At 44.4% G+C, this 15,644-nt stretch overlaps 1 long non-coding RNA gene across 3 annotated transcripts; it reads right to left on the bottom strand.

Moving 5' to 3' along the window:
* Positions 1-1,563: 1,563 nt before the first annotated feature.
* LOC125084264 (uncharacterized) lies at positions 1,564-10,714 on the bottom strand. 3 transcript variants are annotated; one of them, XR_007122571.1, is made up of 4 exons: positions 10,691-10,714; positions 4,699-4,963; positions 1,805-1,978; positions 1,564-1,680 (listed from the first exon to the last, which is right to left on the bottom strand). It is a non-coding gene; the product is annotated as an uncharacterized LOC125084264 (long non-coding RNA). The 3 variants fall into 3 exon arrangements; XR_007122572.1 differs by lacking the exon at positions 4,699-4,963 and having other exon boundaries at positions 10,691-10,711; XR_007122570.1 differs by lacking the exon at positions 10,691-10,714 and having other exon boundaries at positions 4,699-5,648.
* Positions 10,715-15,644: the final 4,930 nt, after the last annotated feature.

Genomic DNA, 15,644 nt, shown 5'->3' with positions numbered 1-15,644 from the left:
TTTTGAGAAAATGATACACTAGCAAACCATGACAGGATTCTGGTAAATGAAAAGTGCAGTGAAATCAAATTGGAACGAATTTTAGAATTACCTTCAGTGTGGCCCACGCTATGCCAGAGGCAGAGAATGAATGAAGCTCGAAGACGTGGCTTCTGGCCCCCAGGAGTTACAATAATCTGTGTCAACATTGGCATGCCTGACAAATGCATGGGACTTTCCCATCAGGGTTTCCCCAGGGGTTCAGTTAACCTTTCTCTTCCAAGCTACCCTCTCCTGTAGTGAAATCAACTGTGCCCTTGGTTTCAGCTCCCATTCCCTAGCCAACATCTCTCCCACCGATACACGACCATCTGTTTCTTTCCTACCCACCAGGCCCGTGTAGCTGACCACCTACTCGTGCTATTTCACTGTGATGTCCCACCCGTGCCTCAAAACCCAGCATGTTCAAAACTTGATTCATCATCGTTTCTGAAAGAAAAGCTTATCCTCCTTTGTTTTGTTTCTTTAGAAATGATTCCACCAAGGCCAGCGGCATGCACCAGAAACCAGGAACCAATCATACAGCTGAGCCAACCTGCTGTACTTTAAAACACTTGACTACAATCCTCCAGTGGATGCTCAACCCTGGCTTCAAACTCCCTGGTCTCTCCGGTGGGTTTGCTTTCCCTCTAATGGATGACCGTTTCACACCTTCAAGACTTGCCTCAACAACCCCTACCCCCACCTCTTCTGAACTATGTCCCCTCACTCTCAGCTCCTGTCCTAGGGATGAGGGAGCAGAAGACAAGCTGAGGACAAAGCAGAAGCTGGCGCCCTACACCCACCCCCCATGCCATATGTGTGACATTCCTCAGGCACTCCTGGCTACCCTAAAGGAAAAATAATGCTTAACTAATAGAGATCCCAGTCCTGCAGGACAGGAGTCTCCCTCCGTTTACAAATCTCCTAGCGACTTACAAGGAAGGAAGAGGCTTTCTCATCAATAGCCTGACTTCCGGAGACCCATACCTCAGTTTCCGGAAGCCCTAACATCACCCTCCCCTCCATAAAATTGAGGGAGGCTGAGGGGGAGGGAAGTGTAAATAAAACTGAATTTCTTCTAAACCCGAAGCCCACTGACAAGGATGTGTGATAGGAGGAATGTAACATTTCTCCAGGAAACTCCCAACTGTCTTCATGCTTTCCCTCATTAGAGGCAAAAACAGCCTTGGCTTGACAATAACCAGGTCTCCCTTATCCTGAAATTCTTCTTTAGCATATGACAGTCCTTCTGGACACCCCCTTTGTCCTTACCTTCCTCAGCTCCCAGTCCCAATCAAATCTATACCTACATTTGTATCCATTTTTAATTTGTTTTTAGACATTTACTCAACAAATATTTAGTCAGTACCTACTAAGTGCTACACACTGCCCTGAGTGTGTGTAAATCTGTGGCGAACGACCCAGAAAAGTCCCTGGTATCATGGAATTTACATGGTAATTGGAGAAATATACAAGAAACACAGAAAGAGTTGAAGACAGAGCAGGGTTATTGAGAAGAACAGACACCCCCAACTGGGTCCCCTTCCTTGTGTCTGGGATTTGTTCCCTCCAGCCCTCTCCAGGACTCTACTCCCAGGGTCAATATCAATAGTTCTCTTTCCAATGGATCCTTCCAGTCAGAAGACAAATGACCTTTTTCTTAAAAACAAAAGGAAAAAACCCAAAACAAAGACTTCTTTTTACCTTCTATCTTCCTATAACAACCTCCATATTTCTCTCCCCACCTCATTCCCAGCATAGCTTGTAAAATATTTGTCTACACCTGTGGGTGTAGGGTACCATGTCTGCAAGGGTAGTTGAAAAAATCTCTATAAAGAATCCTTGTGTGAAGATCATTTTAAGGGAGTCCATTTCCAGATCCAAACTCCACGTGTGCTCTGTAGGATAGGTGATATGCCCATTCTTGGGTCTGATATCAGGATACTCCTCTCGCTTCCTGGAAGATCAAGACACTCCTCTCAGATCTTATTAGAGTGTAGGACTTGGGCTGACACCAAAGTTGAAATACCAGTTTTGTTTCAAATAATGCCCTTCTGTGGGCAGTCCTGGGGCTTTGCCTTTAGGGCTTCCTCTCCTTATTAAGGGTGAAGGTTAACATCGGAAAGAGGGGATTTGGGCAGATGTTGGAAGTGCTCTGAAATCAGAAAAACAATCAGTTTCGGTTAGTGACACTCATTCCTTCATATTTAAATTAAACTACATATTTTTAGGGACATAATAGGAAAAAGCACAAGTAAGGATTTTAATGGTTTCATTCCATTCCAGTGTGGTTTGGGAAATAAAATAACAGAAAACGAGACTGTTCTGCTTAAAAAAAAAAAAAATCAACTTGAAGCATTCAAATGTTATTCCAATGAAGTCGATCCTTTCTTATCTCATTTTCTTTTTAAAGATTTATTTATTTATTTATTTATTTGGCAGAGAGAGAGAGACACACACACACACACAGAGAACACAAGTAGGGGGAGGGGGGAGGGAGAAGCAGGCTTCCTGCTGAGCAAGAATGTGGGCCTTCATCCCAGGACCCTGGGATCATGACCTGAGCCAAAGGCAGCTGCTTAGTGACTGAGCCACCCAGGCGCCCTCTATCTCATTTTTTATTTTTATTTTTTTCTTAAAGATTTTATTTATTTATTCGACAGACAAGTAGGCAGAGGCAGGCAGAGACAGAGAGAGGAGGAAGCAGGCTCCCTGCTGAGCAGAGAGCCCGATGCGATGCGGGGCTTGATCCCAGGACCCTGAGATCATGACCTGAGCCGAAGGCAGAGGCTTTAACCCACTGAGCCACCCAGGCGCCCCTCTATCTCATTTTTTAAATGTTTAATATTTTCAACACCTAGTTAATAAAATATACATATACTGTGATGAAAAGTTTATGATTAAAATTTTTTGATGTCCACTCTAAAATGTGCAAGGTGCATGAATTCTCGTAGGGGGTCTATGCACCATACATGCCGACCACTAGCAAACGTGGACGTACTCGGTGTCTCTAGGTTCCCGCTTCCTTAGTGCCCTCTTAATCACTTGGTTTCTCTTCCTACCATCCTGGACCTGTATTCTCAATCTGCTTCTCTATCTCATCTCCACATCTTTGAAGAGCTTGATTCTGGGTCCTCTGTAGCTATGCGCTCGCTGGTGCGCTCTCTCTCTCTCTCCCTCGATCAGGGTTTCGCAACCTAGCACTATTGATACCTGGTGGATGATTCTCTGCTGTGGGGCTGTCCTGTGCACTGCAGGACAGTTAGCAGCATCTCTGGTCTCTAGCCACTGGATGCCAGCAGCACCCCCCACCCAGTAGTGACCACCAAAAATGTCTCCAGATATTGTTCAATCGGCCCTGGGAGCAAAACCCCCTGCCTCCCAGCCCCAGTTTAAAAACCACTGCTTTAGCTGATTCCATTCAGCATCATTGATTTAAATTCTTTGAAGAAGCTGAAGGCTCTGAAGTTAACGTCTCTAATCCTAACCCGCCCTTGGAGCTGAGAATCACGTGGCCAGCTGCCTGCAGCATTTCTCCATGAATATGTAACAGGAGTCTTATTTTCACCACGATTTCTAACCTGCTCCCTCCTCAACCTGCTCCTGTCCCGGTTTCCCCATCTTAGTAAACAGCATCCCCACCTCCTACTGGCTAAAGCCTCAGCCCCTGGGATAAATTTCCCCTTTCCCTTTTCTCGTATCTAATCCATCAGCAAAACCAACTGATTTGACCTCCAAAACAGAAGTCAGACTTGATCACTGCTCTTTATATCCACTGCTCCCATTTGAACCCAAACCCTGAAATTTTTTTTGCACTTCAGACACTGTTAACAGTCGTTGGTCCCACGACTACACCTACACAGATATTTTACAAGATCGCTAATCACCGCCAAATTGCCAAATCCAATGATTAACCCTCAGATCCAAATGACTCATCCTGTCAGTCCTATAGACACAGAAGTCCCTCCACTTCTCTGGAAATATTCTATTTTTTTCATCGTGATGTTGGCTCTCCCTTCCTCTTCCACACTGGTCAGTGATGGCTCCTTTCTTGGCTGGGTTCTCTTGAGCTTTCTGACCTTTAAACATCAGTCCTGTGCTCTGGGACTCGGACCTTCTGCCTGAGTTTTCTGTTGTGTTAAAAAAAAAAAAATTCAGCTGAGTCCATTTTAAAGAATTTATGGTTGTATTCAATGATTCACGAAATGGGCAGCATCTAAGCTAGCAGACTGAAAGGAGCTCAGAGGAGCTGTACAAAACAAAAGACTTTTATAAGCAGAAGGGAGGAGGAGCAAGGAAGTCACATCAGGCAAACAAGGCAGGTTGGTTGTGGCCAGGTGACTTGGCTGCCTGGGATGGCAGGGGTCCGAGGGAGTGCGGATCAGGTGGTGTCTGATTGCCTGGGCTCAGATTCCATCTCTGGGGCAGCTGAAATCATAATTGAGTCTGGTTTGGGTGACGTGGGGCTTAGCATAAGCAGCTCCATTTTGGGCCTCTTGTTTTGTTTTTAATAGTTACTTCATAACAAATAATAACAAGTTTAGTAACTTTAAACAGCTCAGTTTACTATCTTACCATCTCTAGCCGTCAGGAGGCCAGACACAACTTAACCTGGGTCCTCGGCTCTGGGTCTCACTCAAAGGAGGAGAGAAGGCGCCCACCAAGCTGTGTTCTCACCTGCAGGTTCCGCTACGGAAGGCTCTGCTTCCAAACTCACTCAAGTTGTTGGCGGAACTCATTTCCTTGTAGCTGTGTGATTTGGGGGGGCAGCCCACGCTGGGGGGGCAGGGAGATTTTCCAGGCTGTTAACTGGAGACCATCCTCAGCCCCCAGAGGCCGCCTGCGGTTTCCTGCCATCTAACTCTCTCCACGGGTGATTCTGAACTTGGCTCTTTGCTTCTTCAAGTCCAGGAGAGCCTCTCACTCCAATCAGTAAAACAATCTGATTTAATATAATGAGATCATAATAGTGACATCCTCTTACCTTGCCAAATTCTACTGGTTAAAAGCAAGTCCTAGGTCCCATACACACTCCTGTCCACACTCACAGGACAAACACCAGGGGACAGATATCATGAAACTGCCTTATCGTGTTGCCAAACACACCTCTGTCCATACTCACTGCATAGGTAAGCCCACTTCTTCTCAGAGCTTGAACCCTATGTCCTAACGGTGCCCATATTTATGCCTCCAGCCTGGACCTCACCCCTGAATGCCAAACTCATGTGTTCAGCTGCTGGTTTGGCATCCCCATGTGAACTCAGCCGCCATCTCCAAAACCAAACACCTGTTTCCCATCAAACTTGCTTCTCCCGTAGTCTTTCCCATCTTAGCAAATGGCAACTTCATTGTTCCAGGGCCTCGGGCCCCCAAAATTGTAAAATCATCCCAACTCTTTTCTTTTCCGCATACTCCACACTTAATATATTTACAAATCCTGCGTGTTTTGCCTTCAATATACACACAGAATCTCCCCACTTCTCCCCACCCCTGCATCTACCGCTCTGGTCTGGGCCAATACTGCCTCTCACCCAGATCGGTGGTCCTCAGCCAGGAGAGTTTTGTGCACCTGCCCCCCCGGGGGACTTTGACAGGATCTGGACACACTTTTTGTTGTCACAACTTGGGAGTGGGAAAGGGCCCTCCTGGGATCTAGTGGTCAGTGCACAGGACAGCTCCCCATAGCAAAAATTAATGTGGCCCCAAATGCCAGCAGTATAGAAATCTCAATCTACATTAATACAAGTAGCCTCTCCACCCCACAACCCCACAAGTCCGTTCTGCACACAGTAGCCTGAGTGATTCTTTTCTTTTCTTTTTAAAATTTTATTTATTTATTTGACACAGAGAGAGAGATCTCCTGTAGGCAGAGAGGCAGGCAGTGGGAAAGGGGGAATCAGGCTCCCTGATGAGCAGAGAGCCCGATGCGCGGCTGGATCCCAGGACCCTGAGACCATGACCTGAGCTGAAGGCAGAGGCTTAACCCACTGAGCCACCCAGGCACCCTGATCCTTTTCTAATCTAAATCAAGTCAAGCCTCTTCAAAACCATGCCAGTCTTCTCGTCTGGCACAAAGTTAAAGGCAAATCTTTACAAAAGCCTTCGAGACTTTATGTGATCTGACCCCACTACCTTCCTTACCTACCTCCTACCTGCCCTCTTGCTCATTTTTTGCCCAGCATTATTGGTCGCCGTGTCATTCTTTTAACACACCAGATGTGGTCCCACCTTGGGCTTAGTGTTTGCTTTGTGTGGGATGCTCTTCTCCAAATAGCACAACTGCTCGTTCCTTAATTTCCTCCAGGTCTTTCCTCAAATGAGGGAGACTTCCCTGACACAGCCCCATAGAAAATACCAACCTGCTCCCCTAAACCCCCACACCCCATGTCCACTCACTCAGCTTAGTTTCCTTCCTACCCCACATCAACCCCTCATATGTATGTATATTTATTTGCTTCATTTCTCACTCAACAACTAAAATGGAAACTCCAAGAGGACATCAAATTTATTTTGTCTCTTGTTAACTATTCTGTCTTTAGGGTTTAGAACAGGACCTGACACATAGTAGATGTTCCATAAATATTGGAGAATGATTTGTTTCTATTTTTGCCTTCTCTCTATCCATTCTTTACACGGCAGCCAAAATGACATTTTAAAAATACAAAAGGAATCCCATGACCACCCTCCACCTACCAGTGTAAAACCCTTCAACGGCTTTTCGTTGTGCTGAAGCCGCAGCTGACATTTTACAGCCCAGACCAGATTAAGATTTCAGAGTTCTTAATCACCAGGAAGACGATGGTGTCGTCACCACCAGAGATATTTAAATTTTTTTTTAAAGATTAGATCCCAAAGTAAGTGTGCTAAAAGCCTAGCAATTTTGGATTTCACAAATTCAGATTTCATAAAGTCTCATTAGTCTTCTCACCTTGTGTAAGTTTAATCTTTCCACGGCCCCTTTTTCTCTTCTGTTTCAGGCACTCACCATACTTTGCCAGAATGACCATAATGGCCTTCCAATCTGTCATCTCATCTCCAGCCATATGCCCCTTTCCCTCCCCTCCTCACACCAATTCATCCTTCCTCTAAACTTATTCCAAGATGATCACTCTAAAACGTGCATCTCATGTCCTTCCCCTACAGAAATTTACTCAGTAGCTCCTAAGGACGTGTGGATTTCCTTGGTGTAGTATTTTTACAAGACCCTTTGGTTGCAAGTGGCAGCAATCCAAAGAAAACTGGACTGAACCAAAGGGGAAAAGTAAACAAACAAACAAACGAAACAAAGGAACGTCCAGTTCCCGTAGGGGTGGATACCACAGGAGTTCATAAAAATCAAAAGAAGAGCTGCAGAACTAAAATTTCAGAATCAAGAACTAGGGACTGGAAACCAGCAAAACACTTTTCTCTTTGTCCATGTCTCATGTTTACTCGTCTCCATAGGGAGGCTTTCTTCTCTGGTCAGAGTCTCTTCAAGTGTCAGGGAAGATGGCCATTGCCAGCTCCTGAATCCCATCCAGCAAGGCCAGCCACTCGCCTAAAGAGAGAGCCTCGCCTTCCCATCATTTACATATCAATCCCAGGGAGACTCTGATTGGTCCTATTGGTGTCAGGTGGACCAATCACTGTGTGGGTTTATACGTGTGCCCCTCCTCCCCCCAGACTGCATAAAGCACAGGTGAAATTCTTTTTTTTTTTTTTAATTAACATGTAATGTATTATTTGCCCCAAGGGCACAGGTCTGTGAATCATCAGTCTTACACATTTCACAGAACTCACCATATCACATACCCTCCCCAATGTCCATAACCCAACCATCCTCTCCATACCCTCCCCCCTATCCTCAATTTGTTTTGTGAGATTAAGGTCTCTTATGGTTTGTTTCTCTCCCATCTTGTTTCATTTTTTTCCCTCCCTACACCACATGACTCCCCACCCTGCCTCTCAAATTCCTCATATCAGAGAGATCATATGATAATTGTCTTCCTCTGATTTACTTATTTCACTTAGCATAGTACCCTCTAGTTCCATCCAAGTCATTGCAAATGGCAAGATTTCATTTTTGATGGCTGCATAGTATTCCATTGCATATATACACCACATCTTCTTTATCCATTCATCTGCTGATGGACATCTAGGTTCTTTCCATAGTTTGGCTATTGTGGACATTGCTGCTGTAAACATTCAGGTGCATGTGCCCCTTCGGATCACTACATTTGTGTCTTTGGAATAAATACCCAGTAGTGCAATTGCTGGGTCCTAGGGTAGCTCTATTTTCAACTCTTTGAGGAACCTCCATACTGTTTTCCAGAGAAGCGTGGGGGAAATTACCCAGAGTGAACGGCGTTCTGTACCCAGAAAGAGGAAGATGAGAAAGCACAATGGTCAGGCACAACACATAGCCAACAGTTTTCACCATTTACATGATCTCTTCAATTCTACTTTTCCCCGCTCCTTCCGCAGGTTCTGTGCTTGAACCACAGTGAGCCCCTGTGAATTCGTGGATAGCTTTGGCTTTCTCTCACCTGCATCTGGCCACACCTGCTGCTCTCTGTGCCTAAAACCCTATTTGCTGGCTTGTTATACAAAGATAATACTTCCAGACCTTCTTCACACATCGTACACCTCATACATCACCTCCTCCAGGAAGTCTTTGTTTGGACTTAGGGGTTTTATTGTCATTTAGGGATAGTAAGGCCAACAGACCAGGAGATCACTGCCGTTGAAAAGACAATTGATTACTCACAGATCCCAGAAGGAGGGGGCTGGTGCAGCCACCAGGGAGGGGTGTGGGAGGACAAAGGGGAGCACCAGGGTCTGTCAGGATGGGACTGAGGGTAAGAGCCTTTATTGTGGTTTCTGCAGGAAGGAAGGGGGATGTGGGGACAGTAGGTTGGGACTGGCTGATTTGGACACTTTCAGCAGGAGCTGGGGTGTAACGGCTGTCCCTGGTTGTCTGATACTTGACCCTGGGGTGATTGGGACCCTGAGTAAGAGTTCCACAGAGAAGGTGGTCAGGAATTCAGACTCTAGATTCATTGCTTTGCATTTAAAAACCACACTCCCAGCTGAGTGATAACTCTCTCTAGGAGCTGACCAACCCTGGAGGGGCAGTCCTTCCAGCATCAGCAAGCACTCATGATGGTCAAAGTATCAAAATATGGAAAATAAAGGACATGGTTACTCATCTTCCCTGATTTTTCTTTCTTTTTAAACTTCTTTTATTTAAATTCAATTAGTTAACATAGAGTGTATCAATAGTTTCTAATGCAGAGTTCAATTATTCTTCCCTGATATTTTTTGTTCACCCTCTTCCCCTAAATCAGGTTTCTACGTCTCTTCCTTCTGATCCCATAATAACCGGTGCATATTTCTGTCCTTGCAAGGTGAAGCACCAACAATGGCATCCCAAGTGACAGCATAGCAATGTTTGACCTTCAGATTCCTTCGAGGGAAGCGGGTGAGAACTTGAAGCCATTTTAATTTCGATGTAATGGATATGTGACCTCATTTGATGCGGGTAGCCTGTAAGACTGCACTTCTAGTCTTTACTCACGTGTCCTAAAAATATTTTTATTCATATTTTTTTATTAAAATGATGACAACAAAACTTGAGGTGTGCTATATATCCTGAAGTTCCACCATCACATTCACTTATGGAGCCATTGTTCATTTATCCTCATACAGATTATTGAATATGTTTTTTTCTCTGCATCATTGTGCCTATCTTAGACCCTCCAAATACACAATTAAACCAGGAAAATTTAAACTCTGACTGCTCTTTTAAGAAATTCAGGCCTGTGAATATCCATGCATAGAAAATCAAAACAATATGCCTGATTACATAAGGACCCCTCCCACTGCTGAATGTATGGTGCCTTATCTTTATATGATGCCTGGGTGTGGATTAGGAAAAGAAGCACCTTCCTTTGCGTGGTTGCAGCTGTGTGCTGTGGAGACTACTTGGGGAGCAAAGCACAGGTTGGTTTTTAGCCCAAAGTGTCTCCTTCTGGTAACCCTTAAAACGTCAGGCGAAGATGCTGAATGTGCACTATTTTGCCCCAATGGGTGTAGCTCGATTCATGTTCCTCCCAGGGATTTTCTCCGGGACCTGATAGCATTAGCATTAGACAATAGCAAGTGAGGGACTAACCCATCACTGTGTAAATTTCTGCTGCCGTAATAAAATGTGCATGTTTCTGTTTAGGAATCTGAACACGTATTTGACCTTCTTAGTGATTCAACTTTGAAGCAAAGACTTTTTTCATCTTTTCTTCAAGACTTTGGGTTAAATTAAGGAGTGCCCCGAGATTTTAAGGCAAATTGTCATGAGTCAGCCTTTATCTACAGTTACTTATCTCTGTAATCAGATTTTTCTCAAGACACAAAATACATGTACACACAAAATAAAACACAGATACAGTTTAGATGCTGACTCAAATTGTCAGCCAGGGCTGCTGAGTCCACATTTTTTATCATCCCAGGTGATTGATTATATTAAGTGAATATTATACATTTGCAGTTACAAAATGTACTTTTATCATTTTTTTACATTAATGGTTTTTGGTTAATTTTTCCCATTTCTTAAAAAATAATTTTTAAAAAATATAGCTCTGCTATAGACTGAATGTTTGTGTCCCCTCTCAAAAGTCATATGTTGGAGGGGCACCTGGGTGGCTCAGTGGGTTAAACCTCTGCCTTCAGCTCAGGTCATGATCCCAGGGTCCTGGGATCGAGCCCCGAGTTGGGCTTTCTGCTCAGCAGGGAGCCTGCTTCCCTCCATCTCTCTGCCTGCCTCTCTGCCTACTTGTGATCTCTGTCTGTCAAATAAATAAGTAAAATCTTAAAAAAAAAAGTCATATTTTGGAACCCTAATCCCAGTGTAATGACATTTACAGATAAGGCCTTTAGGAGATTATTAGGTCATGGTGGTGGGGCCCTAACAATGGGATTAGTGCCATTATGGGAAGAGACAGGAGAGAGCCAATGATATGATATACTACATATAATATATGAAATATTATCATAATGTTATATTACTATATCAATAAATGAAATGCAATAAATAAATAAATTTCCAGGTACTGTACAAGGCACAAGAGATAAGCAGTAACAAAGTGGAAGTTCTCCCTGACCTTCCGACATTATTTATTTTTTCCTATGATATTAAAGAAAGTTATTTTGTGAATTGGTGGGTTAAAATAACTGACTTACATGTAAGTCCCTCCTAAAAAACTCCTAGTCTGTCATTTACTTTAAACACTGTACATTTGACTCAAAATAATTTTTAAAAAGATTAATTCTAGTATAGACACAAAATAAAATTAAATGGAATGACAGGTATTTACAGAAATTTGTTGGGTGATTGGGTACTTGAGAGGAAACAGGTACAAAGGGAAGACATTGAGGATATTTGTGGGTGTTTGGAAGGAATTTCTGTGTCCATTCAAGGACTCTGATTCTGCATATTACTGTACCTCCCAGACTTTCAAAAAGCTGAGACTGGGAATGAACTGGGTCAGATACAGGGATGCGTGAGAGGGTGTCAGACTTATCAGCGATTTAGGAGGCCGGCTCAGAGGGACAGACGTTGTCAGTGTGGTGGAGCTGGGGGAAGAGGGAGTTGGTGTTACGTAACTGGGATGAGCCATTTGGAAGATACTGGCAAGTTTGGGTTCCTGGAGATGGAAACATCAATTTACATTTTAATCCCTTGAAAAGAAACCCAAAAGTTAAGCAAGTATCCAGCCATCTTTTGACAGTGAAATTATAACCAGAGTTTTCATCTAAGTAGAGCACCCTCCCCACAACCTTCTTTGGCAAATGGACCCACGTCCACCTTTCCCTGTAATCATGGAGGTTAGCCGGGATTGTGTGGGGAAGTTGGCAAAAGCAGAACAGGCTCTCCAAAAGGGAAGGGAACAACAACTCTGCTCATTCTAAGATTGAAATCAAGTAATAGAGATTATCTTTTTCAAAGATGAAGCCAATATAATCTCAGTAGGGCCCCAAATTACATTCCCATATGGACTTCTGTCCCCAAGGCAGAGCCAGAAGTCTCAGGAAAGACCACAGGAACCACTGAAATCAAATAGGTCATTCATCAACCAAGTCTCAAAGTTGAGTTTTTATTTTTATTTTTATTTTTTTATCCCCAGCTAGAAAAAGCTTCTTCCTTTCAAACTTCTAGGAACCAGGTCCGAGGGACTCTATGGTAGTGCTTCTTTCCTAGTGTGTCGAGAACACTCTTCCCATCATTAAATTGAGTCAAGAAGCTTAATGTTTGGGTGGAGGAAGATATGGGGGTGTGGAGTTGGCTGGACAGAAGAGGCTGAGGCGAGTTCCTGGCTCCACACAGTCTGTGTGGTATGGAGAAGACCCAGAGCCCCCCTCACCTCCCCAGCTCCTGCTGGGGAACAGAGAGAAGACCAAGAGGGATGGGGCTGGGATGAGTGAGCCATGGTATACAGGGACTTGATAGGAGCCAGCCTCCAGCAGTGGGAGCCCACAAGACCTCACCAGGACCACCCACAAACCAGCATTCTACAGCAAAGACTACCAGTGCCACAGGATGCAGCATGAATCCAAGGGCTTTGTGTCCCACAGCCTTCAGTCCCATCCCACCCTACATCCAGATCCATGGTAGGGAGAAGGGTGAATGGAGAGAGCGCCTATACCTGAAAAAGACTGCGTGGTACAATGGAGTGTCTGACCCCGCCTGGTGAGGGAGCTGGATTTTGAATGCGCTCTACTTAACCACGAAGATGCTGAGATACTGTAAGTCCCCTGCTCGCTCTCCATACAAGGCAGAGCCCCATGAGCAAGAATGGATACGACAATAAAGAAGCCATATTTTCTTTTCCCCATTGATGGTAGGGTGCACTCTGTCTCTCCACCAAGTGGGGGCAAAGACAAAAATGTGCCAGAGTAACTGACCATCAAGCCCCTGAACAAAAGTAGGGCGATGAGGCTATGAGTGAAAAATCACTGTGGGAACAAGGAAGCGGATTCGGTTCTGGGTCATGTGGCAGCTGATGCAGGAGAGCTCTGTCTGCCATCCCAGTGGGCTGTGTCCCAGGGAAGGGCTCTGCGAAATGATGGGAAAGGTCCATGTCAGAAAGAGCAGCCTAAGTGTCCATCACCACATGAACAGACCCACAAAATGTGGTAAATCCATACAATGGAAGATTATCCAGCTTAACAAAGGAAGGAGTGTGGGTGATGTCCCTGGTGGGCCATGCTGGCTCTTGGCTGGGACCTCAGCCAGGCCCGGACTGAAAACCTGCATCATCCCGCCAACTTGGGGTTTCCTGCTGTCTGCCCCCCAAAGGACAAGTGTCCAGTGTCAGAGCGTGGGGACAGAAATAGCCTCAGTTAGTTCCTACACTAAGAGTAGCTTTGGAAACTTCTGAAAACCCAACTCGTCATCCATCTGGCTATGAAGGGACGTCTACAACATTAATCCCGTGACCCATGTTTTACTTTGTAGAATTCCAAACATTCAGCAAGCTTGTGAGTGGCCTATTTATTTGCAAGCTTAGGTTGCTGCTTCTTGCCTTTAAAAGCCAAGCACTGTAGTTGCTACCATAGATCGGTACAGTCTTTTACAGTTTTCAAAGCACTTATGAGTTCTTCCCCTATTCTTTACTTCTGAAAAGCAAAATGTGTATCAGTCAATGATGTAACTAGTTTGAACAGAAAAGGACTTTATTGAACATTATCAAGGGCCTTGAAGAATGCCCGGAGGGCCAATGCCAGGTTCTGGGGCTGTACCACCGCAGGACTGCCCAGGGGAGATAGTACAGTGATACCCCAACAGTGGGCCCTGGATGGAACCGTGGGCATGGCTGCTCAGAGAACTCCAGTCCTTTGCATTCATCCTTAGAAACAGATCCTACCTACTTGGTGCTTGCTTCTTCTTCTCCCATCAGAGCCTCATGTGGGTGCATCTGATGGGCAGACCTTAGGTCACATCCTTATATCATTTGCAAGGTCGAATGAGAAAGTAATTTCTAGCTTCTCTTTTGGGGTAGAAAGTCAACATGGGAAAATTCCTCAGAGGTAGGAAGAGTGTTCAAAGGATGCTGGCCGTTGCAAATTACAACAAACATGACTAAATACCACTGACCACCAGAAGTGGGGTTTTAATGTCTTGAAACAGTTATTATTGGGTTTTGATGTTACTGGGAATCATTCACTGTAGGTTCACAGGATATCTGATAAGAGAGCACCTTTTAGATTTCTCTAACCAATAATGTCTGCATTCTGATCCTGCAGAAAAAAGTTCTCTGAAAGTGCTGACCAGCTTTGATTGCAATACGATTTCTCAGCTGATTCTTTTCATATCCTATTTGAAGCAGAGCTCAAAGCTCTGTACTCAGTGGGTGGTTGTATAATTGTTTTAATTCATTTGTTAAACATAATTATCTTTCCTCACTTCTGTCCTATTCCTTTGATATATGCTCAGCAACTAGGTCCCTAATGGACGTGATTAGAGCTTCCCACAGTGTGCAGCATGAGAGGGAAGGGGTGTTACATCGTTAAGCTGGGGACACATCTTCATTTCATGTTTCAGGTACTTAAGCTGTTTCTTCTGATACCTGGGAGCTAAGTTAACGAGAGAGTTCTTTAATGGCTTTATGTGAGCTAATTCTGCTTGTCACATGCTATAGGGGACCTGGAGAAGAGGGAGGAAGTCAGAGGGCAGAGAATAGGTGGGGTGTCTTTGTTCAGTGACCATCCCCTCATGCCAACCACCAACCCAATCATTAACTCTGTGCGTTTAAACACAGACATCCTGAGACAGATCAAAGACAGGTCCTTGGCAACAAGTCGGAACATATTCTTGGGAAAAAGAGTTACGCTAGTGGTCCCTTGTGAATCTGAGGTGTCTTCCTCCTAGAGACCTGAGGGTTTCGTAGACATCCTCTCATCCACCTTTTTGCAATGTGTCCACAAGGCACCTCTTCCCAAGTCTGGGAAAACTGAAGAATATTAGACTTTGTGCTCTTAGAGATGAGGGCAGGTGTCAATGAATCATCCTTCTGGGTTCTAACCTAGACTGACAACAAATACGAACCGAGTTCAATCAAATGTGATAGGTATTGAGGGCTAGATGAGTCAACATGGCTTAGATTCAAGACCAAAACAGTCTTGAATCTTCCTGTGCCCTGAATTGAAAAACGGTGCCCAGGGAATAGTGTACCTGGCCCGATCCACCCATGCTTACCCCAAGAATATGAAGATTTCCCCCTGCATTTTCTTTTGGAAGTTTTATGGTTTTAGCCTTTACCTTTAAGTCTACGATCTATTTCCAGTTAATTTTTGGATATAGTGTGAGGTAAGAGTGGTGATTTGTTTTCCCATACAAACATGCAATGATAGAAATGCTTTCCAGCCTGTCCCCAAGAAGAACGAGCCTGGGTCTTTCCCACTGTTTCCTGGCAATGGTCCAGCACAGCTTTCCTTTGGAGCAGGCAAATAACTGAAAGAAAATCCTCAAATTTAACAATCTTGTCTACTGGGTTTCAGTGGAAGTTCATGCATTTTATCCACTCCCCCTTTTCAACCTGCTTTCTATAGAGATCATCAATTCACCTGTTGGAATTAAACCTGAAAAAAAT

This window comes from Lutra lutra, chromosome 14, assembly GCF_902655055.1.
Source record: "Lutra lutra chromosome 14, mLutLut1.2, whole genome shotgun sequence".
Taxonomy (NCBI): Eukaryota; Metazoa; Chordata; class Mammalia; order Carnivora; family Mustelidae; genus Lutra; species Lutra lutra.
The sequence above is the reverse complement of the archived record's forward strand: the minus strand, read 5'-3'. Positions and strand labels throughout refer to the sequence as shown.